The sequence below is a fragment of the Rissa tridactyla genome, chromosome 11 (assembly GCF_028500815.1).
Source record: "Rissa tridactyla isolate bRisTri1 chromosome 11, bRisTri1.patW.cur.20221130, whole genome shotgun sequence".
Taxonomy (NCBI): Eukaryota; Metazoa; Chordata; class Aves; order Charadriiformes; family Laridae; genus Rissa; species Rissa tridactyla.
Genome location: NC_071476.1, coordinates 8272447 through 8284977, shown reverse-complemented (window position 1 = coordinate 8284977; position 12531 = coordinate 8272447). Strand labels below are relative to the sequence as shown.

General features: G+C 45.4%; 1 protein-coding gene across 3 annotated transcripts in view; it reads right to left on the bottom strand.

The window, feature by feature from the left end:
• Window positions 1-12531, bottom strand: part of FSTL4 (follistatin like 4) — a 239883-nt gene that overhangs the window by 142136 nt on the left and 85216 nt on the right. The window contains exon 1 of one of the 3 annotated variants that reach the window (XM_054217864.1): window positions 11968-12035. The exons of the other annotated variants lie outside the window; for them this stretch is intronic. The gene's annotated coding sequence lies outside the window, so the exon portion shown is untranslated. Of the gene's footprint in view, window positions 1-11967; window positions 12036-12531 lie in introns of those variants that run through there. 3 annotated transcript variants of the gene reach the window in all.

Below are 12531 nucleotides of genomic sequence, written 5' to 3'. Positions count from 1 at the left end.
CATCATTACAGTACATAAAAATATATTTATTCATATGGCCTCACTCCCCTCTTACTCTATAGTGTTTTTAAAACATGTCCTCGTAATCAGCACCTGAGATTCCTACAAGGGTTAGTGTGTGCAATCGATGATATGTATAGAAAAAAAAATAAAAATACTTCTCCTGAGGAAGTAATAAAGCATCATCTTCTGTAACACCCTACTCTTGCCCTGGCGTCTCCTCACCTAACAGCAACCGGCTATGGGAAAATCCTCGTCTTCTGCCCTGTGGCAGGGACCTGGCAAACACCCCCAGGCTTACCCAGCCAAGATGCTTCCCTTAGGGAGACGGGATCTCCCATAACACCGAGATTAAAAATATAAATGTTGTGAGAGGCAATGCAGCAGCACTCTCCCCTTTGGTACGTTGAAGCCCTGAGTCTAGGCAAAACCTCTGCGCTGTCGCCCACCCTAGACTGACCCATCCTGCAGCTCCCGTACACGAGCCAGGGCCGGCACCAGCTCCCTTCCTCCCCGAGCACGTGCCTTTTGCAAGACACAGGCATATTTTGATGTCTGAGCTCGACAGCCAGCGCCGGCGATGTCCCAGCACCCTGCAGACGAGCTCTGGGTTTTCCTCCCTGCGCCTCTCCCAGCCCTCCTCGGCTGCCCTCGAGAGCACTTGAACATCTTCTGTTGCTTGCTGAGCGATGACAACTTTTGCCGTGGTGAGCCTGGCAAGGAGCTTCGCTTCCAGCTGAGAAGTCTTCAACTCTTCCTCACATCACAGCTTGGCTTTCCTGTTGCTTAAGCGTCAGCACACTTCTATTGCTAAGCTTCCCCAGAAAAAAAGACCGTAGCATCTTGAGTTAATAAAAAAATAATAATAAGAAAAGAAGCATCCTGCTGGCTGCTTCTCTCTCAGCAGAAGTTCTGTCAGACAGCCTCTGCTTCTCCACTTCATCCTCGGTGCAGTTTCTGGTGACTTTGGGATCCAAGCTCACCTGAACTCACTGTCACTTCACAACCACCTTCCCGTTCGCAGAGCTACATATGCAAATGGATGGAGTGAGGTCCTCACGATGCCCTTCTCCATCACCGTGTGCCCCGGCCACAAGAAAAATAACTTCCCTCTTATACTAACAAGAAAGAACTTCAGGCCACTTTGATTACACCAGGGTGGGACTATTCCTTTTTGGATGCCAGCTTCACCAGGAAAACCCTGGGACAAAGTGGAAACAATGCTCTGCATCAGCTCTCCCTTCCCTTCTCCAGGCATCTTGGATGCTGCTTCTGGTAGATGAAGCAATTTCTATAAATTGTTTCTGAAAATCATCAGGATGTACATCCAGGGTATGATCCCCGGGGGCTCTGCCCAAACCACACGTGGGTTTGGAGCAACTGGAAGTTCTCCCTCCGAGTAAAGCAGTTGCATATAACGTATTTTACTACATGGCAATACTTCGCTCTGTATTACCATGAATTCCTACCTGCAAATTTTGTACAGAGTTGGTGCAAGTTTGTACTTTTTAAGGCTGTCTCCAACAGATGGCAGAAACTTGGGAAAGCTGCCAGTATTTTCTTTTCAAAAGCTGGCTACTAAAGCTTCAGAAGAGAGCTGTTAGCATCTTCGTTTGCAACTGTCACATAAAGAAATTACACAAAAGGTACATAAAGGTGGTTATTCAAGCGTGCAAGCTTTCCAACTCAGGCAGGAAAAAGTGCTCCCTTTTTAAGACAATGAACAGGACGCGTTTATGAGCGGCAACGTCTACTGGGTTAGTTTGCAATGCTCACCTGCCGCTTTTAGAGGTTTTTTTCATTGGCATAAAAGGAGACCGTGCCTCCTTCTCCATTCTCCTCCCTCACCCCAAAAAACCAAGGAAATTTCAATTTCTGCCCCAAGAAGAGCATTAATGCCAAAGATGCCTTGAGGCCTCCACTGGGCTGGGGACACCGGAGGATGTCGGGGAATAACCAGCATCCAGAGAGAGGAAAAAATGTGGAAAAGAGGCCGACGAGGCAGCAGGAAAAGGAGGGGTTCTGCATGGCGAGCAGCACGCGCAGCATCCCACCTGCCCGCCAAGCTGCTGAACACTCGCCACCTGTCTGCTTATATAAAGCTTCTTCTAGTTTATAACTAACAGCTTGAAAACTGGTATATAATATCAAACTCTAAATCAGCGCTTCACGCTGACATACCATATGCCATCATGTACTTAGGTAGTCACCAAAAGTGTTAACAGCGATTATTTAAAAACTATTACAGTTTATTCATGCAGAGAATCCCTTCTTGCATCAACTCAAATCCTTCGAGCTGAGAATTTTTTTTACAAACTGCATTTTTCCAAAATTTTTCAATCTTATTTTACACTCTTTAACTATTTTAATTTTGTTTTGTTTTAAAACAACCGACTTGATTACTGAAATATTAATTTACGATGGTGTTTTGAGGGGAAATTACTTCACAGAACTAAAATTAAAAGGTATGAGTTACTCTCCTTCATAAACTTTTTCATTTTTTATGGCTTAAAAGGGATTTAACACTTTATTGAATAAATTCTGAACGTCAATACCTCACCTGAATACAGTCTCCCAGCAGTAAATTCTCCTAAATGTTCCCTGTTTAATTAAGGATTAAACCCCTTGTCTAACTGTAATAGCTCACTACAGCACGCATACGACAACCCCGTCTCAGTTATTATTGATCAGTGCTGGGCTACTTTAATAATTTCTATGCTAATGCACAGAATTCAAAGAGTTTGGCATTTTCGTTACAAAAAGTATTAAAATCAGGGAAGACCATCTGGGAAGATGGACTGAGCAGTGGAAGAGGGAGCACCTTCTAGATTGTCCCAGGATACGCAGCAGAGAGACCTGGGAAGAAATAACAGAGATGAAGGTCTTGGACACATGAACGGAGAAAACATGACCTTCTCAGAGGGCATTTTGTCACACAACCGTGCAATAATCTGCACAACATGAAGACAAGCGATGCTGGCAGAGGGTTCCAGCAAGGGGCAGGATTCCCTGGGGTAAAGCCCTACCAGAAGAGGGATGAGGATGAACCTGTGTTGGGCCAACAGAAGCGTTGGCCACAGGGCACCCCTACGGTCTGGGAAAGAGCTCAGCCAACACTTACTCACCCGGCTCATCCTTGTGCCCTCTAGGACAACAGCACGGTACATGAAAGGTCAGTTTTAGAGGGAAGCTGAAGCTTTTCTATTATTATTGCAGATTTCATCACACACTGCTGAACTTCACAATATATAAAACCATAAAACGTATTGAACAGAGTTCAGCTGAAGGACTGTATCTAAATTAATTTTTTATACTCAGAAGATAGCCAAACAAGCTTTATAATCCCAGCCTTCCCTATTTCAGAGCTCTCCATAGGCTATTTTTTCCCTCCCCTCCATGGTAATATTAACAACTGGAGGTGAGCAGCTGAAGTGCTTTGCACTGTGGGTGCAACCAAAACTGCTCCGAGCTCGCGGCTGGTTGGGGATGACACTTTCTGCCACCTTCTCTCCAGCCTTGCTCCAGGCTGGATGCCTCTGCCCAGCATCACCTGCCGCAGGGTGGGACATGGCCTGGGTTTTGAGCAGGATGACATGGCACTGTTGGGAACGTGGGGTTTAGGGATGGTTTGCTGGAAGACCTTGGGCTCACAAATCACCTCTGCAACATCCCTCGTCCCAGTCTCAAAAACCAAGCCCCATTTCACATGAGCTGATTTCTCCTGGATCTGCCATTCAAACTCCTCCTGTGGGCGGCTCAAGACCTTTTACAACCAAGAATAACTGTGCTGTTCTCTCTGAAGCGAGATTTTCTAAGAGCACAAGGACCAGATCTTCAAATGCTACTCAAGCTTCTTCTCCAGCTCCAGCCTCTGGCTGGTTTTCCACCCCAGCACAGCATCTTCTCAGTGTTCCCTTGGTTCAGCAGAAGCAAGGAGACTCCGTCCTGTCTCCTGGTGCTGCTGACTGTTTAGAGCATTTGACCACCACAGCCGGGAATAGCATCCACAGAAAACCAGTTGCAATACAAGAGTTCCTGGGTGCCCTCAGCCCTTTCATCGGGGAGCAAAGTGCAGAAAAACCTGTGCAAATGGGCCTTTTTTTATCTTGCTGGTAGGCTTCAACATGGCATTGTGCAAAGGCTCACATCACTCGGCTCTGGAATGCTCTTTTTTTTTCAAGTTGATGCACTTAAGTAGATTTACAAAGGAAAAAATTATAGTGCATAAACCCACACAAAGAGTTGGAAATAAAAACAAGGGAGAAGGGAGAGCCCGTTCCCATGGATTTTGCCCAGTGGTATAAGCAGACCTGGGAGGCTGCAATCAGCGCGGACAAAGGCCCTCCTTTGGATGAAGAAAGCAGAAATAAAGAAAAATAATCAGACTAATCAAGTAGGGAACTATTTAGCAGCTAATTAAAATACCCAATTAATCATAACTTCTTCAAAACAGCCTGCTAAAAATGGGCCAATAATGCACAGACAGAAAATAAACAGACTATTTTTGTTTTATTCTGTGCCTTCCGTGAGACACTCGATGCCACCTGCCTGCCAGGCTGTCCGTCTCACAGCCAGATCCACGCCAGAATCCTGGACCAAACACCAGATGCCTTGGAAACCTAAGGAAACCCTTGGATCGAACCTACCGAGAAGATCCCTTATTGCCCGAACGAGATTCAGAAAAGTGTAAATCAGCCTCAAAAAAGGGCACGTCAATTCTCCTCCCTTGTTTTACGGTAACAAAATCTATTTTTCCATGTATCTGCACCTTTTGCTGTATCGATCAGCAGCACGAAGCAAAGGCTGTGGCAAAGTGACTTTTTTATAGAGTTGGTGTGAGCAGGGAGCTGCAACACCAGTGTCACTGGCTTGACAAAAACCCCCTCGACTCATCCGTCATCCTTACAGCTCCTCACTGCTATTAAAATTTGGGAAGAATTCATGGTACTAAGACAGAGTAGAAAAAAAAAGCTTCCAGTTTCTACCTGTTACAGGTGCTAAATTCCTACAAACAGCCTTTACTGACAATAACCGATTTTCATCATTGAGCTCATGCTTCCTTCAAAGATAACTGTAAACAGGCAACGGAAACAGAACGGCAATAAACCAATAGCTGATATTCTACTTATTCTGTGCTTTTTGTTATGAAATATTCAGGTGTTTGGTTTTCTCCTACCATAACAAGTACCACGCCAAATACAATAATGAAAGAAAAATTAAGACCAACATCTTCCCAAGTGCTCCAGAGTTTCCTCCCTCCACATCATTTACCATTGATCTCAGAGGAGAAGATACATGTTCATGCCAAGGTGGTTTGGGTTTTTTTTTAAACCTTCAAAGAATGATTAATTCAGGTGCTAACATGTACCCTAGAAACACATATAACTTCATGCAGCATATAAAGGCAGGACTTCTCACAGAAACTAAATCGTCGATAAATCTCCTCTTTACTCAGCACTCAAAATGTCTCAATGGGGATAAACCTCCCTTGGCTCGGCTTTAGGCAACACCGACGCACTGAAAAGCTCATTCACCCCAAGACCGTAAGTTAGAATATTATTTCTAAATAAGTATTTCTATATTTCTAAATAAGTATTTTCCTTAACACAATAAGTTGGATTATTTTTCTTTAACCTTCCTTGGAACAAGAGTTTTTAGAAGGTTCTCCAACTCTACCATTCAAAAGCCACAGCAGTCTACAAGGCTTATCCCTTCTACTGCCAAAAGGCACAAGTTACAGCCATCTAGAGTTTTAATATCATTTTCAATGCCCCTAACAAAATGCTTTTCCTGCATTTCAACTAAATATTGATATTCCTTTTTTTTTTTTTTTAAATAAAATAAAACCACACAACAAACATTCACAATCCTATCCACATTTCCTTGTAACTTACTGATTGCAGATATATTTTGCCATCAAGCGTCTGAACCTGGGGGAAAGCCAAGGGGATTTTATACCATGGGATGCAGCCGTGGAGGAGCCCGAGTGACCCAGCGCTGCCAATGACGGTGTTTCTCCTCTCCTCTACCCTGCACCCATATTTTATTCTGACTTACGTTTGCGGTTTCTCATTCCTGCCTGGCAGCAACGGCTCCAGTAGCAATTCTGAGCTCCAAGCACTGACACACGTTTGAAATATGGCTAAGAAAAATATCCAGGTCAGGATCTCTGCAGTTCCTATGGGCTGACTCCAGTTTATGCTTGGTTAAGAAAATCCCCTCAAAGGGCATGACAATCTATTGCCTGGCAGCAAGAGTATGGAAATGTTTGCTGGGTGAGCAAAAGGAGGAGAAAATCAGAAGAATAAATAAATGGGGAAAATCATATAAATAAAAAAAAAATAAAACCAAACCCCCAAGAAATACAATATTCCATAGGAAACTTATACGAATATTTTGCACTCCCAGATCAAAACATTTCATGAAGCATTTTGCGAATGTGGCTCTAGGCTGTTTTCTGATCCAATGAACGTTATGAGACGATGTGAACGAAATGCCAGTAAATAGGTTAAAGATATCTAGAGATGCCGTAATTCTACCTGATTACTTCGAAATGCCAGAGTTCGCCAGCGCCTTGTTGGGGATGGCGGCTTTTTCTGGAGCCTTTCTGAGGAGCAAGGAGACAAGATTTGGGGATTCAAGGCTGCTCCTTTCTTAAGTTAGTTTCCCATTGGCAAGTGTTCTTTTGGGCTAACTGTTAGTAGTATTTTATATATGTTAATGTCAGGAAAAAATAAGTTATATTACTGTATTCCCAGAGCTTTGGTCACAGAAGACTTTCAGCTGTGGAGACAAGACAGTACAGATCAGATGCCACTACAAACTAGACCCACTCTCATGGCCATAACGCTACCGAACAAGGAAACAAAGGATAATTTCTTAAACATTTCCCCAATTCTTGATCTTTTTTGAAGCCTCCAAAACAAAGGTGAGTGGAAGGAACTCTTAAGTAGATAAATGTGGCCTTCTCTGCTCCAGAGCACACGGTCTGCAACCAGACTGGAAAGAAAAAAAAGAAGAAAAAAATAGCCGAATGTCTGTTCGTATTACATGATGAAAAACACCTCAGCCCAATGCAGAAAATAAAATAAATAAGAAAAAAGAAAAAAGAAAAAAGACAATAGCATTCCAGAAAACACAAAAAGAAACCCTTTGAATAATTTCTATCCATTAAGAAATTGCCATCAATTTAAGAAAGTGGAGAAATCTGACTTTAAAAAAAAAAAAATCTGTCAAAAATCTCACCAGGCCAGCAAGGGGATGTGTTTGGGGGGCAGCTGCTGGGGAGAAGCCAGGTCCCAAGGGCTCCCCCGAGCTCCCGTCGGCTGGAACAGCCCCGTGCCACCACTCACACAGGAAAACGAAGCCTTTCAGTTTTAAAAGAGCCAAAGGAATCAGCTATAACCGGTGAGCCCAAAACTGCAGCCCGCAACCTGTTCCCATTTCTAAAGTGAACCCAAAGTAACTGTACTCTGATTTTCACCGACTCATTATGTAAAATAAAACCCAGCTGAAAGCCAGTGTGGGGCCACAAAATGCCTTCATTATCTTTCAGCTCTGTTCCAGCACAAATGCAGCCAAAATCTCATGGGTTCAGAGGGGCTGAGGTTTTTGTCTTAATAGCCTTTTACTTCCTCGACACTGTACAGCTTCAGCAAGATTTTCTGCCAGTTTGTTTGGACCTAACAAGCTATTTTACCATTAAAACAAAACACAACGTGTCCAGGAGTATTAAACATTTTCCACAAGGCCCTGTTTTACAGTGACTCCAAGAATGATAATGCCAAATTACAAGCCCGAGACAGATGTTTTCCAGATGTGCTGAGCATCTCACAAACACACCCGATGACAACTTTTTCCAACATTCTATCTGACTTGTACCTGCTGTGTTTAGGTAGGTTGACCCCTGAGTTTACACTTCTGGGAAACTATTCTTATGAATAATTTTCTCGAGAAGCTGGCCACATCTCTCACATGCCTACAGCGGGGTGCAGAATAAAGTCTGATGGTAATGAAAGCAATGGGAAGCTGTGGATGGAGAGGTGCAGCGCTATCAGTGTGACTTCCCCGCTGCACACCTGCACTCCAGGTCCCGGCCAGATGAGTAAATCACAGAACAGTTTGGGTTGGACACCTCCCACCAGACCAGGTTGCTCCAAGCCCCCTCCAACCCGGCCTTGAACACCTCCAGGGATGGGGCAGCCACAGCTTCTCTGGGCAACCTGGGCCAGGGGCTCACCACCCTCACAGCAAACAATTTCTTCCTGAGATCTCATCTAAATCTCCACTCTTTTAGTGTAAAACCGTTCCCCCTTGTCCCATGGCTCCCCTCCCTGATCCAGAGTCCCTCCCCAGCTTTCCTGGAGCCTCTTGAGGGACTGGAAGGGGCTCCAAGGTCTCCCCGGAGCCTTCTCTTCTCCAGGCTGAACCCCCCCAGCTCTCTCAGCCTGTCCTCACAGCAGAGGGGCTCCAGCCCTCCCAGCATCTCCGGGGCCTCCTCTGGCCCCGCTCCAACAGCTCCGTGTCCTTCTGCTGTTGGTGCCCCAGAGCTGGAGGCAGCACTGCAGGGGGGTCTCCCCAGAGCGGAGCAGAGGGGCAGAATACCCCCCTCACACAAAAACCATCCAGCATCAGAAAACCTCAGGTGATCAAGGGCTTCGTCAGCTTGACATTTTCATAACACAGACTGCTCTTTTCTCAGGACAGAAAGGACAGACGCAGGAGGGTGATGCCAGCCCAGCAGAGCAGGAGCAGCCACATGGTACCAGCACGAACCTGCTCCTCAAACAAGGGCACTGCTGTGTTTGTCAGAGTGCAGAACCGAACAAAACCACTTGACTCTAGTTTAGAGCATGGATTTTATGCTCTAAATAATAAGCTTTCCTTACTCCAACCTCCTTTTCCGCATGTCTTTCCCCATCCCCGGCATCACAAGTGCCGACTCACTGATGGCATCGAGCCCACAGGAAAGAGCTCCTTCATCATGCACCACTGTGATGCCTCCACACTGCTGCAACCATGGAGTCCTTTGGGATGGAGATGATGCTCCACATTGAGCAAGCAGACATCTCTACCCTCTGCGGAGGAGCACCTTGAAGGCCCTGCCCAGAAGGACCTGAGCTCATGATGGTCCCACACTGCCCCAGCCTTTGGCACCTCTCACAGTGAGTTCCCAGCACCTGGAGTCCCTGACCTGAGTGGATATTCATGGCACTTGGTATTTCCACCCCCTCCTCCCCGCCCCTATTATTCTAGAATTCAAGTATAAATACTCAAACACTGTCCATATGAAAACAGGACCATGGCAATTTTCATTTAGGCTGTTTTACAACTCAAGCCAGAGGAATGCAGCAGAACCCAGAGTCCAATTACCCTTCAAAAACCCTCACATTACGCAGGACACCCCAACCAAAAATATTTATTTCTAAGTATTTCCCTCAGAAGAGCCTGAGCACAGCTCTGATCCAAAAAAAAGGCCAAATATCAGAGGTTCCTGCAATCCCACAAGAGATTTTGCTATTGCTACCAGTTTACCTGCAAGGCACCCAGGTGCTATGGTGAGGGGTAACTATCCACAGCTGGAACAGCTCTTTATCAGTCTGTGCTTGAGTTTATTCATGGGCAGGTTCCGAAAATCACAGTTCTAAACAAGCTTTGCTAATTGGCTATGCCAGTCCTCCCAGAGGAGCACTAAAATGGGGCTTCCACGGCAAGTAACTGCAAATTCAAAGTTAAATCTGGTTTTCTACAAATATTCAGGAACATTTGCTTCCTGGCAACATTCCTGTTAGTAAACCAATTTGCTAAAATATTCATGAATAGCAAACTAAAGGGCCATGGATACAGCCAGAGTGCTTACATATGAAAATACAACTAAATATTCCCCACAAATGTTTTCCACAGTACTTGGTCTGCTCCAGATTTAATAGGAAATAACCCCCTTAAAACAATGCCTGGCATTCGGCATTGTGGCTTCCACTGGAAAACCTTCTGGTGGAGACCACTGGCGTCGAAGAAGGGTCGCCAGAATTGACCTGTGCCCACAGGGTCTTCACTGTGGTTCCTCTCTGAGCCGGCAGAGAGGAACCACAGCAGTGCTGGGGCACCAATATCTCCTCCAGAGCCCGGCACGGAACCTTCCCGGCGAGGTGCTGGGCCAGAACAGCACAGGGAGATGCTGCTGCTCCGGAAAAGCCTCGTCTGACCTCTAACAGCAAAGCAAACCTCTGTTTTGCATGCCCTCAAACTCTTCCCCTAGTGCTTTTCTACATCTTGATCACAACCCTCTGGTCAGGATAAAAAAATAAAACCCCACTAAAATTCAGATATTACTCGGAAGTAATTTAAAAAAAAAAAAATTCCTTGCGTTATTCCTGACGAACAGCTGCATTCACTAAACTCTCAACTAAAATGCCAGTGTGGCAGACAAAAAGAAAGCAAGGAGGGAAGAGGAAAACTCTGACATTCCCTGACAGGAGATTGCAGCCATTGCGGGAAGAGACAAACCGCATGCGTTTTACACGGCCAGCCATCAACAGGTGAACCTTTGTTTAGCCCATCAGGCTGCTTTCCGTGAGAACAACCCTCACGCAAAAGGAAAACAAATGTCTTCCTTTGGGCTTGTCACGCCAACAGGCTTTTAACTACAAAGTTTACATTTAAATATAACTGCAAGCGAGCAAGTTTCTCACTCCACATTGTGTGGTTCCTTCCTCCTCTTGAATTTTTAACTGAAAGTGCTGCAGAGGAATAAGCTGGGGTTTTCTCCATCACACGCGTTTGTTACCGTGTGCAGTTTTTTTGTTTTGTTTTTTGTTTTTTTTGTTTTTTGTTCTGCAAGATCATTACAAGATGAGGAGGCTGCAATTGCATTTGCAAAATCGCAATATTTCCTTCCCCTTCCAGAGCCCCAAACCCCAATTTGGGGCAACTCTTTATGCGAGTACAGCAGCGGGATGGGGATTTTTGTGCCAAGGACAGCACAGCTCCACGCTTACAGCCATTACACACCACGATCCCATCTCTACTGACCGCTGCCTGCTGCATCCCTGCTCGGGCACGGGGATTCTGCATTCAGTAGCCCCAGCCATTCCATGCCCCTCCTTCACCCCTGTAGGAAAACCAGCACACGCCAAGCGATTTTATAGGGACAGGGAGCCTAGAATTGGGATGATTTAAGAAAAGCTCCGAGAGTCATTTCTATGACCTTGAGAAAGTCATTGGCTCTCTTCTAGACTGCCATTCCTCCTCTGTAAGGGGTGGATTACTATTTTCCTGGCATGCAGGGGTGTTGCGAGGTCTAATTCATTAATCTTTGCAAAGCATTCTAGGACGCTTTGATGGAAAATGCAAAATACTATCAGTAAAAGCCTCCCATTTAAATCTCACCTGGAAACCTTCCTCTTACGCCTTAATTTGTGATTGATCCCCGCTCAATTAGAGGTAATGGGATTTACACGTACACTCCAGCAGCAGAGCAGACCCCACAGGAAGGTGCCAGCGCCGGCGCTGATCCATGCGGAGTAGCCAGGTGATTGGTACCCACAGCTCAAGGAGCCACGGTTGGATGCTGCATCCCTGTACCGCACGGTGACCACCCAAATCAGCGCTGGGCAAAGGGATGGGGCACAATTCCCCCCACCACCGCCGCACCCATCCCTACCCAATCCCCTACCATACCCTACCCAATGCACTTTATGATTGAAATTCCTCTCCGTGACTCAGCTTTTTACCAAAAAAACCCAAAGTTTCTACTCACAAAGAGCCTTCAAGCCACTAGCAGACAGACCGAATCTGGAGATCATTCATTAGCTCACTATGTCAAGTTTTAACGTTCGTGGGAAGAGTTTCATCTCACGTGGGCGAGGGAAGGCAGATAACCTCACTTCGTGTGCCTCCAACGAGAATATGGCTTCAATACAATATGCAAAAAAGCAACCGGGGAATTACAAAGGGCTTTATCAGTACCTTGTGCCGCGAAGCTCTGGCGGAGTGCTTATTTTAAATAGTATTACTCCGACTTCACGACACCTCCGGTAGGATTCAGCTGTCTGGAGTATATTAGCAAAAAGTGCCTGTTAAATCCTAGAACGGAGAGGCAGGAAGGGAGCGGAGGCTGCTGGAAACCACACCGGCTTTTTTCCTTCCAGCCACTTAATTGAATCCGCAGCATCCCGCCTGCTGGTATTCCCCAGCACTCAGAATTTCAATTTGCTTCGTGGATTATTTATACCGAGCACCCAGAAAAATTAGCATTTGTGCTGAATAGCTTTTAATCAACTATTCTCAAGTGTCAGTCCTTTTATCTCTAAAGCACTTCTACATCTCCTCGCCTGAGTCTCCCCTAGCCCTAAAATTTATTCTATACATTTATTTCCCTCCATTGAGTTTCCAGCGTCCTTTACCATGACCTAATCGTCTTAATCTTTGATGCTCATCTCTACCTTCTAACCTTTTCCCTTTTCTTTTTAAAGCAATCTCTTGGTCTCTCTCAGGGTTTGTTCCTTGTTTGTTTGCTTGTTTTTTTTTTTA